Consider the following 22,509-nt stretch of genomic DNA (forward strand, 5'->3'; position numbering starts at 1 on the left):
CTCCACAGACACTGACAGGATCATAGAATCTCAAGAGTAGAAGTAACCTCAAAGGCCATCCAGTTCAAAAGAGTCAAATAAGAAATTCCTCTATATTCATAGAAGATATTCCTCCACACGTAGCTAGAGATTTTCAAAAGGTTTCCTTGATCAAGGTCCTTAACCTTACAAAATAAAAAATGTAGACAAATAAACATATCTGGAATGTAACTTATACTACAACCTTACCACCTTTTTTCTATCCCTCCATTTCCACACATCATTATCTTTCCTCTTCACAATTCACACTTACCTTTAAAAAAAAAATAAAATAAGTATAAGCTGCTAATAAGATTGTCCAGCGCCATCAAGTATGAGTAGCAGGAGCTGCCTAGGCACCCCTCACCTCTCAAAGATAACACAAAAGAAAGGTGCAAGCATATCTATCCAATGCAAACCAGGAATTGGTAGTTTAAAATGACTTATTACCACCAGAGAGGTTAAAGGTAAGAGGTGAATTATCTGCTTCATATCAGGAAAGTGGGGTTATTTGAATCACAATCTGGATGGCCACAGTTCATTTTTTGATTCTAGTAAGTCACTGCAGCTTAAGGCTTCCTGACCTGACACTGAACAGAAAAAAAAAATCAGTAGCGTTTGCAGGATATTTTAATTGGGGAAAAAATCACATATGTATTCTTATTCTCAAACTAAAAAGCCTCAGTAAAATATTAGTTTGTTTAAAATAATAATAATTGCTAACATTTATATAACACCTACTATGTGCCAACACCACACTAATCACTTTAAAAATTTTATTTCATTTGCTTCCCACAAAAATCCTGGAAGGAATGTGTGGTTATTATTTCCATTTCACAAGTGGGCAAACATTATCTGCCTAGAGTCTGAGAGCTAGTCAGTGTCTGATTTCAGATATGAACTCAGGTGTTTCTCACTCCAGGTCCAGCCATCTATCCACTGTTCCACCCAGTATCACTCTGCTCTCCTCTGAGGATGAATTTCCAGCCTCCCACTAAATATCCAAACTGAATCCTGACATCCTGCCCTTACACTAGTCCATGAATCATTTTAGCTGACTAACTGTACTTTCATAGTGTCCTCTGGGGAGTTTGTTGACATGCCTTATCCTGTGACCATGTCACCTGTGATGCACAAGGTGTGGAACAAAAGCTTTATTAGAAACATCAATAAAACAAAAGGGAGAAAGAGAGAGAGAAGAAGGATAGAGTTTGAGAGGAGGGAGGAAGAAATAGAGTCAGAACCAAGAGGAGATTATCTATGAATGACATGACTGAAAGTGACAGGTAAAAGGTGAAAGTGGATACAGACCCAATCTTAGAGAGTCAAGAGGACCTGGGTTCAAGCAGAAAATGGGCTCTGTAATCCTGGATAAGTCCCTTAAACCTTCAATGCCCCCAGGCAATTCTCTAAGACAGAAGTCATTTAATAGTTGCCCCTCTGCATAGGTAGAGGGAACTTCTTCACCAAAGAGCTTTATACCCCAGAAAATCAAAGGGTTGATTTTTTTAACGGTCAAAACTAAAAAATGGTTGACACACAGAAAAGAGAACTAGTACAAGTTTATATAAAAGTGAAATATTTTAAAGGAAAGGTATAGTATAGCTGCTGTCAAGGGGGCAAAAGCCTGGATATCTATAGCACATAACATTTATCCTCTTGATTAATCTCTAGAACCAGTATTTATTATGAATATCGGCTCACAATCATTGGACATTTTATTTTTAAAATCAATCAAAATATTTATTCAGAACCTATTTCATTACAGGCACTCTAAGTAATTACCTCAAGTAGCTAAAATTCTCACAGGGGAGAGAGTGCATGTGTGAGAGGACCAGAATTAGCCTGGCACATTTTTCTCCCACCCACAACATGAGGAGGCTTTACTTAAAAGAAGATAAAGTCAGCCCTGGGACCTATTTGACTTCCCTGATTCAGCTTCCTTCCCCAACCTACTCAATATGGTACTCAACAAAGCTGCCTCTGGGACCTGATCAGTTTTCTGGGCTTCCAGAAACATTAAAAAAAAAAACAACCTACCAGTCATAGAGAGTCTATGCCTCTCAAACTTGGCCACTTACAAGTCATGATACTCTGAGAACTACTGACCAGATGCAAACAAGGTGGGCTGAGTCCAGAGAAGCTAACTGGTACCACATCCTTAATACATAATCTTGTTGTGTTTGGGTGAAGGAAAACCCCCTTCGGTTACATATTCAATAACTTATAAGCTCATCCCAATATTAAACCTGAACTAAATGCTGAGGGGTAGAAGAACTCGAGATCAGCCTTCACATTTAGGAAGACTAAGGCCAAAGAAAAGTTAGAATGACAGATTATGATCAGAGAATTTCAGAGTTCATAAAACACTCTCATCTCAATTGCCTTGTGAGGTAAATTGAACAAGTACTATTATTCCTATTTTATAGATGAGAAAAAAAGTTTTGGAAAGTTCAATAACTTGCTCAAAGAATAATCACTGCAAGACTGTGAAATGTCCTCAGAAGCATCAACATTTTGACTGCACTTATGAAGGTTTTAGTGTCTGTTAAGTGTGTACTATGGTATTTTAATTCTTTAAAAATAGATTATCTATGTAGAATAGATACCATCTCAAACAGAATATTCTATTACACATTCCAGAGAATGGCAATTTGTCATAGAAGCTGCTTTTTACAAACAATTATTCATATTTTTCCATATTCACATTGTCATTGCTCACCACAATTAGAGCATGGAGTCACTGAATTTCAGAAGTCATGGCACCATACTTGCCAGGTTCCATCTTAGTCCAAATCCAAACGGCAAATTTCTTGGCTAATGCCATAGAATGTTTAGATTCCTGGAAATCTGGCTTGAGGCCTGTTGAATTCTGACTTTTAGGTACTTGGTCCTCCTATTGTCCCACGACTCTTGCCACATGATATGTCCAGTGTCTTCTCTGAATGATAATTCATCCCCCTGCACTTGCCACCCCTAGACCTTCTGTGTATTTGCTTATTCATCATGCAATCCTACAAAGATGATTCATACACCCTTCTTTCCCTTGCTTACTGCACAAACACATTTTATGGCAGACCAGCATTCTGATGTGCTGATCAGTATAAACAACACTATTTGGCCCAGAATTTTATGGGTGCCTCCTCATCAAGCAGCTCAAATGAATTCAGGCAGCTCTGTGGATTCCGATACATTCTATTGATCTTGCCAGTTAAATAAGTGAGGTCCAGGTCACTAGTTCCTCAGTAATCCTGGGACTTACATATTCACCATGCCTTGTTGGCAGTGTTCATCTCACGTCCATTTTATTTTTTAATCAAAATTCACTTCTAAGCCAGGCATGAGAAACACCCTGTGCATCTGATGCACCTTTACTTGGAGCTCTGAAACAACACTTGTCAATACAATATAACCAACTCCTAAGAGCAAATGTGAGATATTTACCAATTGTAACTCTTCCAAATAAGACACCTATACACTACCTCCCAGGTAGTTGTAAATATTTTTAGGATAATACTGGCTTGTCAATATTCTTTGGGCAACTAGGTAGCACAGTGGATAGAGCACTGAGCTAGAGTCAAAGATCAGAGTTTAAATCTGGTCTCAGACACCTGCCAGCTGTGTGAACCTGGGCAAGTCACTTAATCTCTGGCTGCCTCAACTTCCTCACAAGATTCTTGTGAGCATCCCAAATAAGATAATATTTGTAAAGGGCTTAGGATAGTGCCTAGCACAGAGTAGGTGCTTAATAAAAGGCTTGTCTCTTTCTAAATGATAGGTCTGGAGGCAGCAGGAACCTCAGAGGGTATCTAATCCAAACCTCTTATTTTACAGGTGATGAAACTGACACCCAGATATTCTAAGAGTCTAAATAAAGGTCTTCCACATAGTAAGAATGTTGCAGAACCAGAATTTGAATTTGAGTCTTTGACTCCAAGATCAACAATGGTGACACATACAAAGTACAGTCTACTATCATAAAATGCATTCAATATCATTTTTATTTCCAATGAATCATATTCTTTCCTAGCCAACAAATGCAATATTCTTTGCATTTCTCCTTATCATTGTCAGAGAAATAATAGAAAGTAAGGCTTTGCTAATAAACCAACCCAAAGAACATGTAACATATCTATAAAGAACATAAAACAAGTATATTCACAAGAAATGTAAAATGACATGGGAAACACATTTTTCCCCTCTGACTTTTTCTGGGAGGAGAAAAAATAGGAAATTTGGCAAGGCAATGTGATGTATATGGAAAAGATTAACTTGGAGTCAAAATACCCGGGTTGAAATCTTAATTCTACTAAGTACCTTGGGCAAGTCATTGTGCCTCAGTTTCTTCATCTATAAAATGAGGGAAATAAATTTCATAATCGCATAAGGTCCTTTCCAGCTTGAAATCCTCTGAATCCAATGAAATATGTCTGATATTTTATCACCTTTTGCAGATTTAAAGTCATTTTGTTAGTTTTTTGAACAAAAAAAATGCTATCTATAACTTGATTTGCTCATAAAATTATCAGAAAAAGATCAAGGGAGATAGTAGTACGGTTGTACTCTGTACTAAAATACATCCAAAGCAATTTTGTCGAATTAGGGCATCAGACTTTAAGAGGTACATTAGCAATTTAGATAATGCTCAGAGAAAGACAAACATGACGGTGATATGTTCAGAAACCATGTCACCTGAAGAACGGTTGACGAATCAAGGGATGATTAGTCTCGAGAAAGAAGAATTAGCAGGAATAATAAAGCTGTCTTCAAATATCTGAAAAGCTCTCATACAGGAGATAAGGTAGGCTATGTTGCTAAAGCAGAACTGAGATAAATGGGCATAAATCATAAGAACATTCTAACAAAACAAGTTTCAATTAAAAAAAAGTTAAAGACTAAGTTGCACAACAACGGAAAATATCTCAAAAACTAGTAAGGTTCCCATGACTAAAAGTGTTGGAGCACAGGTCAGATGACCATCTGTTCAGACTGCTGTAGGTCACCGTGGTGGTCCCTTTCAGTTCTATGATTGCAAAAGAGTTATATTTTTGCTATTCACATATATCAAACAAAGGAATGTAATATCCCATCTTCTGTAAGAAACACTTTTTGGGTCCCCCTTAATGCTAGCAACTTCCCTCTGATATTTTCTCCAATTTACCCTGTATATATTGATTGTACATATAGTTGTTTGAATGTTATCTGAAATCCCATACCACAATCTAATGGCAGCATAAGACGGTGGATCCTATAAGGGCAGGGACTCTTTTTGCCTTTCTTCATAACCCAAGCATTTAGCAGAATGCCTGGTATATGCCAAGTACTTCATAAATGCATTTAACCTTAGTATCCTCCAAGATATGCTTACTTCCAGAAAAAGAGGAGATGAGGACAGTGGCACAAATGACCCACTGATCACATTATAAGAGGCACATACTAGAAAAAACCCCAGGTCTCATTCTTGGACCAAACATCTAAAGATGTTCTGTACTCTGTAATGCTGGGAACTACTTGTTTTTAACATAGTAAAATGCCACAGGTGTTTTCTTCACTTAGATTCCTGCCTTTGAAGCTTTGACTCTCAAAATCCCCAGCTTGAGCAAACCTCAGCTCAAGTCTCACTTCCTGGATGCCCATGCCAATAGGATGCTAGCATTCTCCCTCTCCACATCTGCCACTTCCACAGAAATTACTTCTGGGCAGGGACCATTCTATTTTTGTCTTTATATCGCCAGCACCTACCACAGGGCCTCTGCTCATTGTTGGCACTAAGTAAATGTTTGCCAGTGTTTGAATTGAACATTTCAAACTGAACTGAATTGAACTGGACTGAATCCGAGGGATTTGTAACAACATGAGTTAGCTGACAACTTCCACAAAAATGTATTATTCTCCTCCCCTTGCTTAAAAACAAACTCTTTCACTTTGTCACCTTCTGTGTTTATTAAATGTAAACAAACACATTCACCCAAGAGCTGGTTTTACTGGCTCATTTGGTAAAAGATGCTGCACTTCTGTTAGACACTTGATTCAGATTACTTTTGAAGAACTGACTTTAGAATCTTTTGGGATTTCCACAGTGAATCCAGAAATCCTGCTCATCAAATAGCATGCACTTTAACAGACTGGGCATTCCGAAATCATCTATTGTCGCTGTTTCTTAAAGAGATTCTTTGTATTTTTTGTAGACTCTCAAAAGACACCACCACTGCACACTGTTTTACTACGAACTTACAGTGCCACTAATTAGTCTTTACTTAAATTCACTTTAACGTGTCTTTTTACTATATGTATGTGTTTTTTATATTCAAGGGCATCATGCTAGGAACAGAGGATAAAAATATAAATAATGACTGCCCTAGAGCAGTTTCCAATCTGACAGCAAGGGTAAGACAGACATACAAATAAGTATGATATGAGAGGTAGGGACAAAAGAGATGTCTAGACCAAAATCTGGAGGGAAAGTGATTGCTTTCAGCTAAGGAGATGAGGTAAGGCTTCTTGGAGAAGATAGCAGTCAAACTTCAGTTTTGAGGTCTAAAGGGCCAAGAGGATGAGAGGTAAGAAAAGAACAACACATTTACAAAGAAGATGTCATAAGTGACCTTGGAGAGAAAAGTTCCTGTGGAATGCTAGGAAGAAAATGAGGTTAGAGGATATTGAGTAACAGTGGGTAGCAAGAAATGGAGAAAGCAAGCCAAGATTACTCTTTCCAAAGGTTTTAGCAATGGTGTTTAGAAGGGAGAAGGTATGATGTTATCTTTCCCCAATTATGACATGTTTGATTAATTTACTGATTACGTATGTAATATTATATCAATTATATAATATGTATATATGTAATAAACTATAATACAACTAGAAAATGTATTGGTATAATTTATAAGTAATTATATATGCTATATGGATTAATTTATGAGTATCCCATGGACTTAATTTATTAACATATATACTGGACATCATTACAGATGCAGAATGAGCTAGACCCAGAACTTAGAAAAAATAGACGGGCAACAGATTGGATATGGAGGGTGAAAGATAGTGAGGAGTCAAGAATGACTCCTTGTAGAAAGCCTGAGGGATTGGGAAGATAGTGTTGACCTCTATGGAAGTTATGGGGGGAGGGGACGAGAGAGAGTTAGGGACATTTTGGACACATTGAGTTTGAGATGTCTACTGGACATCCAATTAGAGATGTCTGAAAGGCAGGTAAAAGTTCAGCAAAGTTCAGAGTTCAGCAAAGAGATCGGGGCAGAAGAGAGAATGGAGAATCATCTACAGAGAGATGGTCATTAAATCCTTGGAACTGATGAGATCATCATTTAAAGTAGTTAAAAAGGAAGGTAGAAGAGAACAGGGCCTAGGACAGAACCCTGTGGGATGCCTACAATTAGAGGGTATGATCTGAATTAAGATCCAACATAGGAGACTGAGAAAAATGGTCAGATAAGTTGGAGAAAAACCAAGAAGGATATGTTCCAGAAATCTATAAGGAAGAGAGTATCAAGGGGAAGAGGGTATTCATTTACTATCTATAAGACCCTTGGGCAAAGTCAATTATCCTCTGTTTGCCTGAGTTTTTTCATCTATAAAAATGGGGATGATAATAGCTCCTACCTCCCAGGGTTGTTAGGGAATCAAAAAAGAAAAAAAATTGTAAAGTGCTTAACACCATGCCTGGCACATAGAAAGCACTATATAAATATTAGTTATCGTTATCGTTATCATCATCATCATCATCATCATCATCATCCATAGTGTCAAAGTCTTCAGAGAGGTTGAAGAGAATAAAAGTTAAGAAAAATTGGATTTTGCAACTAAGAGATCACTGGCGACTTTGAAAAGAACCATTTTGGTGGAATGATATGCTTGGAATGGGAGGGTGAACTAGTGATGGTGGGTATGACAGAGGAGACAACCTGTTGCAGGAGACAGGATGGAACAGTATCACTTGAGCAAGTAGGGGAGTTACCCTTGGTACAGAGTAAGGTCGTCTGATCATGTGAGACAGCAGTAAAAGAAGAGATAGTGGCAGAAGGCACACAAGTGATATGAGATGGGAAACAATGAGGCCATGGCCATATAATTCTGTATAATATAAGACAAGATCCTTAGCTGACAGAATAGGAGGAGGTAGAGTTATGGGAGGATTAAGGAAGGATGAAAAGTTTTGGAAGACCTGTTGTGGAGAGAGACATAGTGTGTTGATAAGGAAGACATAGGAGGATTGCCTAGCACTGGTGAGGGCCCATTTATGTTATGTAACATATATTTGTAGTGGACTCTGTCAAAACGGTTGTGTGATTTTTTTTTTTCACCTTCATTCAGCAGCACATGACTAAGAGTGAAGGCTATAGATGGTGGGAGTAATCCAAAGCTAAGGCCTGACAGGCCATAATTGGAAAAGTAACAAAGGAACTAAGGATTCCAGAGCGGATGATGGTTGAGAGTTGAAATGGTTCATCAAAGGGTCAAAGTGGGGGAAAGAGAAGAGAGTGGTTTTTACAGGGCAGATAGCCTGGGAGAGAACTCAAGGGATTGGAGAGCATGCTGTAGACAAAGAGTAGGGTGGACAAGGAAGGCAGAGGGAGTGGTGAAAAGTCAAAAGATAAAAGCTTAATAATAAGGGGATTTCAGAATTATTGAATGGGGATATGGTACATTTGTGGGTAATGATAAGATCAAGGGTATAACTATCTGTGTGTGTGGCAGAGGTAGGGTGGAGAAATAGGTTATGGAAAGAGAGTAGGTTGAAGAATTGAGTTTTTAGGGTGTTTCAGGAAGAGCCAGTATGTTTGTAGATGTATCAAACTCATTGAGAAAGGAAAGGAAGTGACCTGAAGGTCTATAGATAAGAGCTACCAGGATTTTGATCAGGTGGTAGATATGAATAGCATGAACCTCTGAGAATGAAAGGTTACTGAATGAGGTAGGTGAAGGAGAACCTGGAAGTGGTGAAAGGGAGCAAGGAGTATTCCAACTCTCCCTCCTTGACCAGTAAGCCAAGAGAAATGAGTGAAGCAATAGGGGTAATTGAAAAGGTAGACAAGGAGGGAGGGGGAGAAAATTTAAAACTCAAAAGCCTATAGAAGTGATTGTTGAAAACTAAAAAATAAATAAATTAATTTTTTTTAAAGAGCTAGTAGATGGAAAGAGTGGGAGAGAAAAAATTTAGGATGAGGGGAAGCTTATTGCCTATGAAACAGGCATTCGACAGGGCATGTGATAAGCAACTTAAAAGACATTTTCAAACAGATCTTTGGAAAAAGAGGCAAGTCATCTTATAAGAAGATACAATAGATATCTCTAATATCCAATAGATAAATCTCCACGTGGTGGGTTTGTTTACCCAAGATTCTGAAAGAACAAATAGGAGGGCTTCAGAATAATAATAATAATGATAGCAGCTAACATTTATCTAGTGCTTACTATGTGCCAGGCACTGTGCTAAGTGCTATTATCTCATTTGATTCTCACAATAACCCTTGGAGGTAGGTGCTATTATATCTCCATTTTACAGATGAGGAAATTGAGCCAAACCGAGGTTAAGTGACTTGTCCACAGGCACACAGCTAGTACGTATCTGAAGCTTGGGTTGAACAGGAATGAGATCATGAAGCCATTTAAGTATCAAGATTAGTAATATTTTATATTTTATAAAGGTAGAGCAACCTAGTGAGGTAAGTAACAACAAGTAACGATTATCACATTGTTTGGTTCTGTCTTTCGAAACTAGGTCTCCCTATATTAACCAGGCTCAAAGTACACTGGCCACTCACAGACCCAAACCCATCGCTGATCAACTAAGAAGCTCTGTCATACTCTGTGTCTGAGATGGGCCAGTTCACTCCTCCTAAAGCAGCTTGGTATTCATTCCCTAAATGCAAGATTCCACCACATTAATGGTGGACTTAGTGTGTATGCTACTGAAGCCCAAACCTCTCAAAGTCAAGCCATTCACCAGCCTCTGCCTACCCAGGAGTAGAGGCTGCAAGCATATACTACAAGCTACATGTAAGGCAAGCTCATATTCTTTTCAGAGAAGGAAAAAATGTTTTTTATTTTGGTGCAACACATTAAGGTGGGAAAGCTTTATGAAGCTTGGTAAGATTTACTTTAAAAAGGTAATATATATGACATAAGCTATTTAAATCTGGGCTTTAATCAGTCCTCCATGAAAATGTCAAGAAGTATGTCCATAAGTACATTTAAAGCTAAGAGACATGAACAGCTTTAATTAGACAGAGGATTTTAATTGCTTGGAATCAACAATATAAAGACAAGGAAGTGATGACTAAATGCAGCTAATATCATTATTTACATCATCACTGTTTCTATGATTAAAGATCACTTGAGGTATGTTGTTAAGCACATCAACTCTTGCCACAATTCTGTCACATTTGTAATGTAATGGTAATAGTAATGGGAAAGTCTTGTGCTTGAATATTAGAGTTGTGAAAGTATATTTAAAACCTCATTTCAAGTCAACTCAACAAGTATTTGCCTACTGTATGTGAGGCATTTTAAGCATTGGGTATACAAAGACAGAGAAAGAAAGGAAGGAAGGAAGGAAGGAAGGAGGGAAGGAAGGAAGGAATCATCATAATTCCTATTCTCAGGAAGGTCACAATCTAATGGGGGAGACAACATGCAAACAATTGCATAGAAATAGGATAAACTGGAGATAATCTCAAAAGGAAGGCATTAAGATTGAGAATGATTTAAAAAAGGCTTTTTTTTTGCAGAAGGTAGGATTTTAGTTGAGACTTAAAGAAAGCTAGGGCAGTGAGGTAACAAAGTGGACTAGGCTCAGGAAGACCTGAGTTCAAATCTAATCTCAGACACTTACTAGCTAGGTGACCCTGAGCAAGTCACTTCACTCTGTTGGCCTCAGTTTCCTCATCTGCAAAATGAGCTGGAGAAGGAAATGGCAAACTACTCCAGTAACTTTAACAATAAAACTCCAAATGGGATAATGAAGAGTCAGACACAAGTGCAAGTCAGGAGGTAAAGCTGAAGAAGGAAAGCATTGCAGGCATGGAGGACAGTCAAGTGAAAATACCCAGAAATCAGAAGATGGAGTCCTATTCAAGGAATAGCCCTGCAGAGTACTGGCAAGGGAATTAAGGTAAAAGAAGACTAGAAAAGGAGGAAGGCATCAAGGTTATGAGGAAATTTAAAGTCAGAGATCCTGTAGGTAAAAAGAGGTCACTGGAGTTGTTTTATAGTGAATTGAAAATATTGCGAAATAATATTTTCCTCTAATGTTTTTCCAAACTCCAGAAAAAACATCCTTGGAAAGGTGGGTAATAAAAGTTAGTATAAAAAAAAAAAGGCTCAAAATATAGTGATGACTAAATTTAACTCTATTTAATCTAATGCTAGTCTTGTAGTCATTGACTCCTCACTCACTAGAAGTTACTAGCCCAGCACCCAACCTTCTCCAGGGAGAAAAAATTAAAATATCAAAAGACAACAGAAGGTCCCTTTGTTCAATTCCAGTAGTTATGGGAGTGGTCCAGGAAGAAGGACTAATGACTCAGTTACTCAATTCAGGAATGTTATTCCAGGCTTTATTTTAAGGTATCTTTTCCTTGTTCAAGATTGCTATAAGAGGGAGGGGTGGAGCCAAGATGGCTGAGGGAAAGCAGTAACTTGCTTGAGCTCTCCCCAAAACCCCTCCAAATACCTATAAAAAATGGCTCTAAACAAATTCTAAAGCAGCAGAACCCACAAAAAGACAGAGTGAGACAAATTTCCAGCCAAAGATAGCCTGGATGGTTGATCAGAAAGGTATATCGTGCCGGGCTGGGAGAGGAGCGCAGTTTGGCATGGGTGCACAGGCTGCAGTGAACTTGAAGCAAGCCCCAGAGGACTGAATTTTGGGCAGCTGTGGTGGTTTCCAGACTTCTCAACCCATGAACGCCAAAGACAACTGGGAAGGTCAGTGGGAAAAGTCTATGACTGTGCTGAGAGAGAGAAGTTAAGTCTTAGCCACCCCCGGGGCAGCGGCTGCCTCCCAAGCTTCTGGCCCACAGACTGAGGGGGAATTGAGTGACTGATCAGTGGGGGATTGCAGGGATCTCTTTGCCAGAGCTGAGGCAGCAATATTGTGCTTTACCCATGCTTGAATCTGGGTCACAGTTCTGAGGGGCGGTCCTGAGGTGAGGAGGAGCACTGGTGTGGTAGAGCTTGTTGTGGTGGTGGAGAGGAAACACCTCGCCCCTTATCATAGCACCTTGGAAGAACTGAAAATTTACAGGGCCCTAGAAGTATCTCTGAAAACAGCTGTACAAACCCCCAAAGCTTGGGACAGTACATTCTCCACATTGGAAGCAGACTCCTACCTTAACAAAGAGTTTAAAACTCAAGTAATTGGCTGGGATCATGAGCAAACCTTGTAAAAAGAGTCAGACTATTGACTTATCTTACTTTGGTGACAAAGAAGATCAAAACATATAACCTGAAGAAGACAAAAAAGTCAAAGTTCCTACAACCAAAGCCGCCAAGAAAAATATGAATCAGTCCCAGGCCTTGGAAGAACTCAAAAGGGATTTTGAAAAGCAAGTAAGAGAAGAAGAGGAAAAACTGGGAGAGAAATGAGAGTGATGCAAGAAAATCATGAAAAACAAGTCAACAGCTTGCTTAAGGAGACCCAAAAAATACTGAAGAAAATAACACCTTAAAAAAATAACCTTACCCAAATGGCAAAAGAGGTTCAAAAAGCCAATGAGGAGAAAAATGCCCCCAAATGCAAAATTGGCCAAATGGAAAAGGAAGTCCAAAAGATTATTGAAGAAAATGCTTCCTTAAAAATTAGAATAGAGCATTTGGAAGCTAGTGACTTTAAAAGAAATCAAGACACTGTGAAACAAATCCAAAACAATGAAAAATTAGAAAACAATGTGAAATATCTGATTGGAAAAACAACTGATCTGGAAAATAGATCCAGGAGAGAGAATTTAAAAATTAATGTACTATCTGAAAGCCACGATCAAAAAAAGAGCCCAGACATCATCTTTCAAGAAATGATCAAGCAAAACTGCCCTGATATTTTAGAACCAGAGGGCAAAATAGAAATTGAAAGAATCCACCAATCACCACCCAAAAGAGATCCCGAAAGAAAAACTCCTAGGAATATTGTAGCCAAATTCCAGAATTCCCAGGTAAAGAAGAAAATATTACAAGCAGCCAGAAAGAAACAATTCAAGTATTGTGGAAACACAATCAGGATAACACAAGATTTAGCAGCTTCTACATCAAGGGACCACAGGGCATAGAATATAATATTTTGGGGGGCAAAGGAGATAAGATTACAACCTAAAATCACCTACCCAGCAAAACTGAGTATAATCCTTCAGGAAGAAAAATCATCATTCAGTGAAATAGAGGACTTCCAAGCATTCTTGATGAAAAGACCAGAGCTGCATAGAAAATCTGACTTTCAAACACAAGACTCAACTGGAACATGAAGAGGTAAACAGGAAAGAGAAATCATAAGAGACTTATTAAGGTTGGACTGTTTACATTCCTGCATGGAAATATGATATTTGTAATTCATGAGACCTTTGACAGTATTAGGGTAGTTGGAGGGAAAAATATAGTATGTATGTAGATAGACAGACAGACAGACAGACAGATAGATAGATAGATGATAGATAGATAGATAGATAGATAGAGGGCACAGGTTGAGTTGAAGATGAAGGGGTCATATCTGGAGAATAAAATTAAGGGGCGAGAGAGATTGTACTAGAAGAAGGAGAAAGGAAGAGGTAGAACAGGGTAAATTATCTCACAAAAAAAACAGAAAAGACTCTTACAGTGGACTGGAAATGGGGGAAGGTGAGAGAGAATGAGTGAATCTTATTCTCATAGGATTTGACTTAAGGAGGGAATAACATACACACTCAATTGGATATGGAAATGTCTTACCCTTCAGGAAAATGGGGGGAGGGGAAGGGGACAAGAGAGTAAGAGGAGGATAGAGAGGAGGGCAGATTGGGAAAGGGGTTAATCAGAAGCAAACACTTCTGAGGAGGGACAGGGTCAAAAGAAAGAATAAAATAAATGAGGGGGGATAGGATTAAGGGAAATAGAGTTAGTTTTTCACAGCATGTCTACTACGGAAGTGTTTTGCATAACTGCACATGTATAACCTATATTGAGTTGCTTGCCTTTTCAATGAGGGTGGGTGGGAAGGAAGGAAGGGAGAAAATTAGGAACCCAAAGTTTTAAAAACACATGTTTAAAAAAAATGTTTTCACATGCAACTCAGAAATAAGAAATACAGGAAATGGGGTACAGAAATCTATCCTGCCCTATAGGAAAATAGAAGGGGAAGGGGAAAAGAGAAGGGGGGGAAAGATAGAAAAGAAGAAAGATTAGGGGAAGGGGTATTCAGAATGTATGCCTTCTTGGGGTGGCAGAGGGGCAAGATGGGGTGAAAATTTGGAACTCAAAATCTTGTGGAAGTAAATGTTGAAAACTAAAAACAAATAAATTTATTAATATAAAAAAGATTGCTATAAGAGTTACTGGAAATCTTTCTGAGGCAGAAAGTCATGTGGGAGGGTGCTGGGGGGCTATGACAGTTTTGGCCTCTTTCTGTCCATTCTATAAATAGCTTGTATATAAAAATATTAAAGATAAGTAAAACTGTTTCTGGTGGACCCAAGTGTAAAAATGCAAAGTATATTATCAGGATTAATTTTTTTTTCTTGAACAGAATAGTAGTTATCCTCCTGCACCTTCAACATTATTTATCCTGTTCTTTGTTCCTTAACCATTCTCCACCACCACTACCCTACAAATAAACTAATGATTTATAGAACCAAAAATATTAGCCATTAGCTTTGGACAAGACTTTTTAAAAGGTCATCTGGTTCAACCTATGCAGGAAAACTGAGTTAATTCTTCAGGGAAGAAAAATAGCCATTAGTGAAACAGAGGACTTCCAAGTATTCCTGAGGAAAAGACCAGAGCTGAATAGAAAATTTGACATTCAAACATTAGACTCAAAAGAAGCATAAAAATATAAACATGAAAGAGTAATCATAAAGAATTCAATGAAATTACACTGCTTACTTTCCTATATGGGAAGATGATATATGTAACTCCTGAGAACTTTATCATTATTAGGGCAGTTAGAAGGACAACAACAGAGAGGGCATGGGGGTGAGTCAATCATGCTGGGACAATCTCAAAAAATAAAGAATGAAGGAGTGAGAAACAGGAACGCACTGCAAGAAGGGAGAAGTAGAACAGAGGAAATTATTTCACATAAAAGAAGCATGCAAGGAAAAGTTTTTACAGTGGAGAGGGAATTGAGGGGTAGGGTCTGCAGGCAATGCTTGAACCTCACTCTCATTGGAATTGTTTCAAAGAGGGAAACACATATATACACACTCAGTTGGGTATAGAAATCTATCTCACCCAACTGAGAAGGGGATAAGAGAAAAGAGAGAGATGAGAAAAGGGAGGGCAGATTAAGGGAAGCAGTGATCAGAAGCAAGAGACTTTAGAGAAGGGACAAGATAAAAAGCAAGAGAGGATAAACAGAAGAAAATAAGATGGAAGGAATTGTATAGTTAGTAATCCTAACAGTGAACGCGAATGAGATGAGCTCACAATGAAACAGAAGCAGATAGCAGAATGGACCAGAAACTAGAATCCAACAATACGTTGTTTACAAGAGACATACTTGAAACAGAAAGACATTCTCATAGAGTTAAAATAGAGGGCTAGAACTGAATCTATTATGCTTTAGCTAAAGTTAAAAAGGCAGAGGGAACAATCATGATCTCAGACAAAGCAAAAATAGACCTATTTTACTAATTATATATTATGGTATATATAACTATATAATATATGTTATAATATTATTAATACTATATCAAGGAAACTATGTTTTGCTAAAAAGTACATAGACAATGAAGTAATAAAAAAATTTACAGTAAGTTTCTCAACAAAATATTTAGGAAACTGAGTCAAATTTATAAAAATAAGAGCCATTCTCCCATTGATAATTTTTGTTTGGTTTTTTTACCCCATTGATAATTAGTCAAAGGATATAAGCAGGCATTTTTCAGAAGAAAAAATCAAAACTCCATAATCACATGAAAAAATGTTCTAAATCACTATTTATTAGAGAAAGGCAAATTCAAACAACTCTGAGGTACTAACCTTATACCTATAAGAAATGACAAATGCTGAAAGGCTTGAGGGAAAATAGGTAAATTAATAAACTGATAGTGGAGTTATGAACTGGTCCAACCAGTCTGGAGAACAATTTGGAACTATGCTCAAAGGACTACCAAACTGTGCATACCCTTTTGACCCAGTAATACACTACTAGGTCTGTATCCCAAAGAGATTTTTAAAAAGGGGGAGGAGGACCTATATGTACAAAAATATTTATAGCAGCTCTTTTTGTGATGGCAAAGAACTGGAAATTGATGGCATGCCCATCAAGTGAGTAATGGCTGAACAAGTTGTAGCATATGATTGTGATGGAGTACTACTGTGCTATAAGAAATGATGAGAGGGATGTCAGAAAAACATGTGAAGACCTGTATGAACTGATGCAAAGGGATGTATACAGAACCAGAAGATCATTGTATACAGTAACAGTAATATTGTAAGGATGATTAACTATGAATGACTTAGCTATTTTCATAAACAAAAAAAATTCAAGACAATTCCCAAGGATTCATGATGAAAAATGCTATCTACCTCCAGAGAGAGAAATTATGAACTCTGTGTGCAAAATTAAGTATAATTTTGTCACTTAAAAAAAAAAAGATGAAGAAGAGTCAAGTTCAACTTTCACCTTAATCACTTAGATGTGAGTTCTGGCAAGTCACCATCTCTCTGAGCTTCAGTTTGCCATTTGTAAAATGCGCAACATACCTGCTCTACAGGTATGTTGTGAGGATCAAATGAGATAATGTATGTAAAGTGTTTTTAAAAGTCCAAAAGAATGAAATATATGTGAGCTTTTATTTTTATTTTAAAAAATTATACTACAAAACATAAAGGTGTTAGATAACTCATTAGGTAAATGCAAAACACAGCCAACAAAAAAAAGAGAGTGACCAAAAGCTATTGTTTATGAATGCACTAGAAGATATATATCTAGACTACTAGGATATACTATCTATGTTAGACTTTGACACATTAAAAGTCTAGGATTCCATGATTTTTATATATGAAATATTGCACAATAATGCCAAATAATACCTAATTTAGAATATGATGACTGAAGTCATGCAGGCGTATAACAAATGATCAATGTCAAATGCTGCTTCACTTGGAGTCAGAGAGATTTCTATGATTATAAGTGGCTTTTGAGGAAGCATTCCAATACTTCAATACATCTATGACTCACTGGTGTCAGTATTCCCTCCAATGACAGATGGAGATTGAAATCCATCCAGGCCTATTCATCCTTGTGCAATTGGTATCCCTACCCAATCTATTTTCTTATCTTCTACTTTTCACCATTCTATTCATTGTTACATCCCATTGAGGGGCTGCTTCTTTGCCACAAAATATTTTTTGTACGGATTACTTTCAGAATTAGAGCCATTCCAGAAGCCTGAGGGTACTGGAAAAGTGGATGCCAGACAGCTGAGGTATTATTTTAAAGGAGCACTAGAAAAGTTTAACCAGCCTTGAAGATAAACATTTGCCCATGTGCCTGTGGCTTAAACGAAATCAGGAAGTAGGGCTAAAAGAAATTTAAGATACTTTCTGCTTACATGGTCTCTATTCTTTCAATTGTCATAGAAGTCCATGTTTAGAAGTAATTTCCAAATACATGTGCTACAGAAAAGTACTTAATAGTCTCTTCGTCTAATATTTATAGAAAGAAAAGTTAATACAGATCCACATTACTTTCAAAGTAACTATAAAAGTTAAAAGAACTTTTATATAAAGAGGAGAAAGTATGTTCTACATGTCTTTAAAACTGATAAGAAAAGGATGGTACTAGCAAATGTAGGTAGGATATGTGTATACACACATGTATTTCATTAATAAAACAATTTTTCAAAGACTTAAATTTTATATTCACTTTGAAATATGTTAAACATTACAAAACTCTTGTAAGAAACTTTCATGTTTGTCTTCTGATAATTTTTGTAACATAAACTAAAAAAGTGGAGATATACGAAGTATAGGAATATTTTAGAAAAATGCAAAAAGATTTCAGGTGAGGCAACATGGTGTTATTTTAGCCTGAAAGGGGGAACTGAGCTTAAGGCTTATGGCAGGAATTCCTAAACCTTTTTGGAACATGGTCATCCTTGGCCATCAGTCTGGTGAAACCTTTGGACCTATTTCAGAAAAATATTTTTAAGTGCATAAAATAAAATAAGCAAGATTATAAAAGAAACCAATTATATTCAAATAGTTATAAATTATTTTTAAAAACATATTCATGGACCCTAGCTTAAGAATCCCCTGGTTAGGAATTTTTGTCAAAATCTTTTAAATTTTTATGCTTCAGTGAGATATACAAATATATATATACTTATAAATATATATACATACACACAAACATATAAAATATTTTTAAAAACGTAATCATGGACCCTAAGCTTAAGAATTCCTTGGTTAGGGATTTTTGTCAAAATCTTTTAAATTTTTATGCTTCAGTGAGATACACAAATATATATACATATAAATATACATATATATATACATATATATACATATACACAAACATATATGTCAATGGACCATTTACTATGGAAATCAACTATTAGTACAATGTGACCTAAGTCCATATGGATTAGATGGGAATATGAAAAGTTGTTGTTATGGGTCTATCAAATTGCTCATCCCTACTGATTTAATGTTAAAGATATATTATTCTATGAGAAAAAAAATGGCTCCCAACACACAATGAAAATCACACCTAAGAATCATAACATTTCAAGGAACATTCTCTGCTTTTGACTGATGTCAATGTATACTCTATTTGCATTTAGTACTTCCATTCCTTCCAAAAAGTTAACCAAATTGACTATCAATCCATGTGATCTCTGTAGATCACCTAACAGTTCACTTAATATAAAAATGCCGCCACATTTATTGCTCATTTCATTAGAAATTCTTACCTATTTCCATGGGTGCTTAGTAAGGGCAAACATGCCAAATGTGGCAAAGGAACTATTTTCAGTAACATAATAAGTTTAAAAAATAACACCTAATTTATGGTATTTTGATCATTCATGGTATTGCTTGATTTGGCAGTGGAGACAGTGTCATTCCACTCACTGGAATAGAGCCTTCATAGCTGTGGCTTGCAAAGAAGCAGAGGTCATGCTCTGTCATATGTGCTAAAAGTGAGGATGACATCATTCTAAGTGAGGAACTTCAGGGGGGCATATTAACCCTTCAAGGCCTCTAAAACGTCATTTCGTTCATCCACTGCAGCAGTAATTTATAATTCCGTAGCCTTGGAACCTAGATCAATAACTCATACATTTGTATAATCTTAAAAATGCAGAAACCTTCAAAACTCAGCTAATTCCTCAATTTACCGAGGAGAAAACAGATTCTGGTAAGAGCAATATCCTAACCCTTGACCCCATATAAGTTAAGCTAGTTTCTGTATAAAAAGTATTGAAACCACACTCTAGACTTGAATGACTCCAAGGTCTAAAGGATCGGGTTGTTGACATCACTTCCTGGTTGGGGGGAACTCCAGACTTACTCTGATGTTCGGCTAGTGGACTGCAATGGGTAATTCTGACAAGGGAGTTTTGCTCGGCTAAATCAACCCAGATATTCTCAACACCTATCCCTGTTCAATGTCCTCCTGCTATGGCTAAGGAAATTCCCTTGTGTTACCTGTTGAATGACCTCTGAGTATCTGCTTTCATTTCAATATCAAACAAACTACCTAGGGGACCACAGAGATACAAAGAGGTGAAATATCTTATCCAAAGTTACACAATAAGTCCAAAAGTTGTATTTCCCACTGTTAGCTAATGACAAAAACAAAGCAACAAGATTGCAAAGAATTCTCCTGTCCTTACCATTGTTGAAAAGGATAAGTCAGTCTACAGTAGACAGGAGTCCCTCTGTGAACCTTCTATAGCCTGTATTGTTCTGACCTGTAAGCTGCCGGTGCACAAATATAAATGTTTATTATGACAATAATAGTTTTGCAAAAACAACAAAAAATATAAGGGTCAATCAGAAATCGATGGTTCCCTAGTCAGTCATCAACAGTCAGTTTAGAAATGTGTGCCAATCACTTTTCTTGCCCCTAATCTTAAAGATACTTAAGTCCAGTAGCAGTCATACAGAAAGACTGCTGGAAGTGACATATTTAGAAATCAGAATAATGTTAAGGTTAGTCTGTTTCTGGGTCTCAAGAAAAGGAACTGGAAAAAGTGTCTTACACTCAGGGCTTATTGATAATATACACTAGTACTATCTAGACAAAGTACAATGCTTGGCATACAGTAGGCATTACATAAATGATTGGTTCTTTCCTTCCTACGTACCCGAGTATCCATTGGTTTGTGTCTCTGAGAGGCAAAGCAGCTATGTGTAGCAGTTTCCAAAGAAACTACCTCTACTCAGAACTGTGGGCAGATCTGAGCAGCCAAAGCATTTACGACTTACTCACTTTTATAATGATGAGGGTAAAGGAGCTGGAGCTTTTTTTCACATACACACTTTTAACAGTAAACAGATTCAAGTGACATTTTGGATGCTTACAGAAATAATTAAAATTCCTTTGGTATCAGGGGCGACACAAGGGACTCAGATTATCTAGCTGTCTATATTTATCCTCTGCTCTTTCTGAAGGAAGAATCATGTCTGGACAAACTATATCAACTATTCTGTCCAGGAATTCACCTTCACCCATGGTGGCATCTCTTACACTGTTGGAAAAGTAGTACTGAAAATAACCTGTAAAGTGATCACATGATTTTCTCCACAGCTCAAGAGTGTCAGTATGATATGGACACTAAAATAAACAATTATTATCAATTATTTTAATCAAATATCATGTATCCAGTCAGAAATAAATCAATATTAACTAATTATTATACTATACTGTGAAGATTTAGGCCTCTAATAGAAAAAGAATATATGGATGTGAAATCCTGGTAGTCCATAAGGAGAATGTCTCATTAAGAAAGAACTAGATAAAACCAACTTTAGAGATACGTGGAACAAAGAAGAGAGGATGGAAATTAGGGAAGAAAAAAACTAAAATAAAGAAAGAGTAGGAAAATGATAAATAAGTCTTTCAAAAACTTTGAGTCACAAATGTTAGAGGGACTACAGGGACACAGGCATAATTACTACCCAACATGTACTCTTCAAATCAGTGGAATTGGTCTCGTGACTGTTCCAAGAACAAGACACTCCATCTCTCAGCTCTTTTCTCTGGCTATCCCCTTGCCTGGAATAGTATCCCCTACTTAGCTCCATCTACTAACTTTAAGTTACAGCTAAGGGGTACCATAGTGCATAAAGTGCTGGACCTAGAGTCAGAAGACTCAGTTTCCTGAGTTCAAATCCTACTTCAGTAGATGTGTGACCCTGGGCAAGTCATTTAACACTGTTTGCCTCAGTTCCTCTTCCGGAGGATGAGCTGGAAAAATGGCAAACCACTCCAGTATCTTTGCCAAGAAAACACGACTGAAAAATGACTGAACAGCAATAACCAAATCCCACTTTCTATGAGAAGCCTTTCCCAAACCTTCTTAATTCTAGTGCCTTCCCTCTGTCAATTACTTCCTATTTATCCTATATGTAGCTTACATATATACATATATATATACACACACACATATACATATTTGTTCCTTTGTTATCTCCCCCATTAGACTGTGAGCTCCTTGAAGGCAGCAACTGTCTTTTGACTCTATTTCTATCTCTTATTTTATTTATTTATTTTTTTTTGGTGAGGCAATTGAGGTTAAGTGGACATGCCCAAGGTCACACAGCTAGTGTCAAGAGTCTGAGGTTGGATTTGAACTCAAGTCCTCCTGACTCCAAGGCTGGAGTTTTATCCACTGCACCACCTAGCTGCCCCTTGACTCTATTTCTATCCACCAGCACTTACCACAATGTCTGGCACATAATAAGCAGTTAATAAATGTTTAACGACTGATGGGTAAAGAACTTAAAAAGCAGAATGAAATACATGGTCTTTAGATATGACCAATGTGGGTATTTTTTTCTGGACTATCCATATTTGTTATAAGGGCTTCATTTTTCTTTTTTTTTAATTTTTCAAATGGGGGAGATAAAATGGGAAAGATTAAAAAATGCTTGTAAAATTTAATATTTTTTAAAAAAAAAACCTTGAGTCAAGCCTCTAAGAAATCAATCCTACTTCGTTATTAAGAGGTACTCTTGAATTTGAAGACTCTAATAAAGAACCCTATCTAACCACAACAAAATTGTGAAGTAGGCATAAAAAAAATGCTCTCTTCTTTCCCCCTATCATCACCTTCC

General features: G+C 37.1%; 1 protein-coding gene across 1 annotated transcript in view; it reads right to left on the minus strand.

Moving 5' to 3' along the window:
• Nucleotides 1-22,509, minus strand: part of PARD3B (par-3 family cell polarity regulator beta) — a 1,282,153-nt gene that overhangs the window by 1,188,922 nt on the left and 70,722 nt on the right. The window lies entirely within an intron of this gene.

Source organism: Vombatus ursinus, unplaced genomic scaffold, assembly GCF_900497805.2.
Source record: "Vombatus ursinus unplaced genomic scaffold, bare-nosed wombat genome assembly UNPS02014802.1, whole genome shotgun sequence".
Classification (NCBI taxonomy): Eukaryota; Metazoa; Chordata; class Mammalia; order Diprotodontia; family Vombatidae; genus Vombatus; species Vombatus ursinus.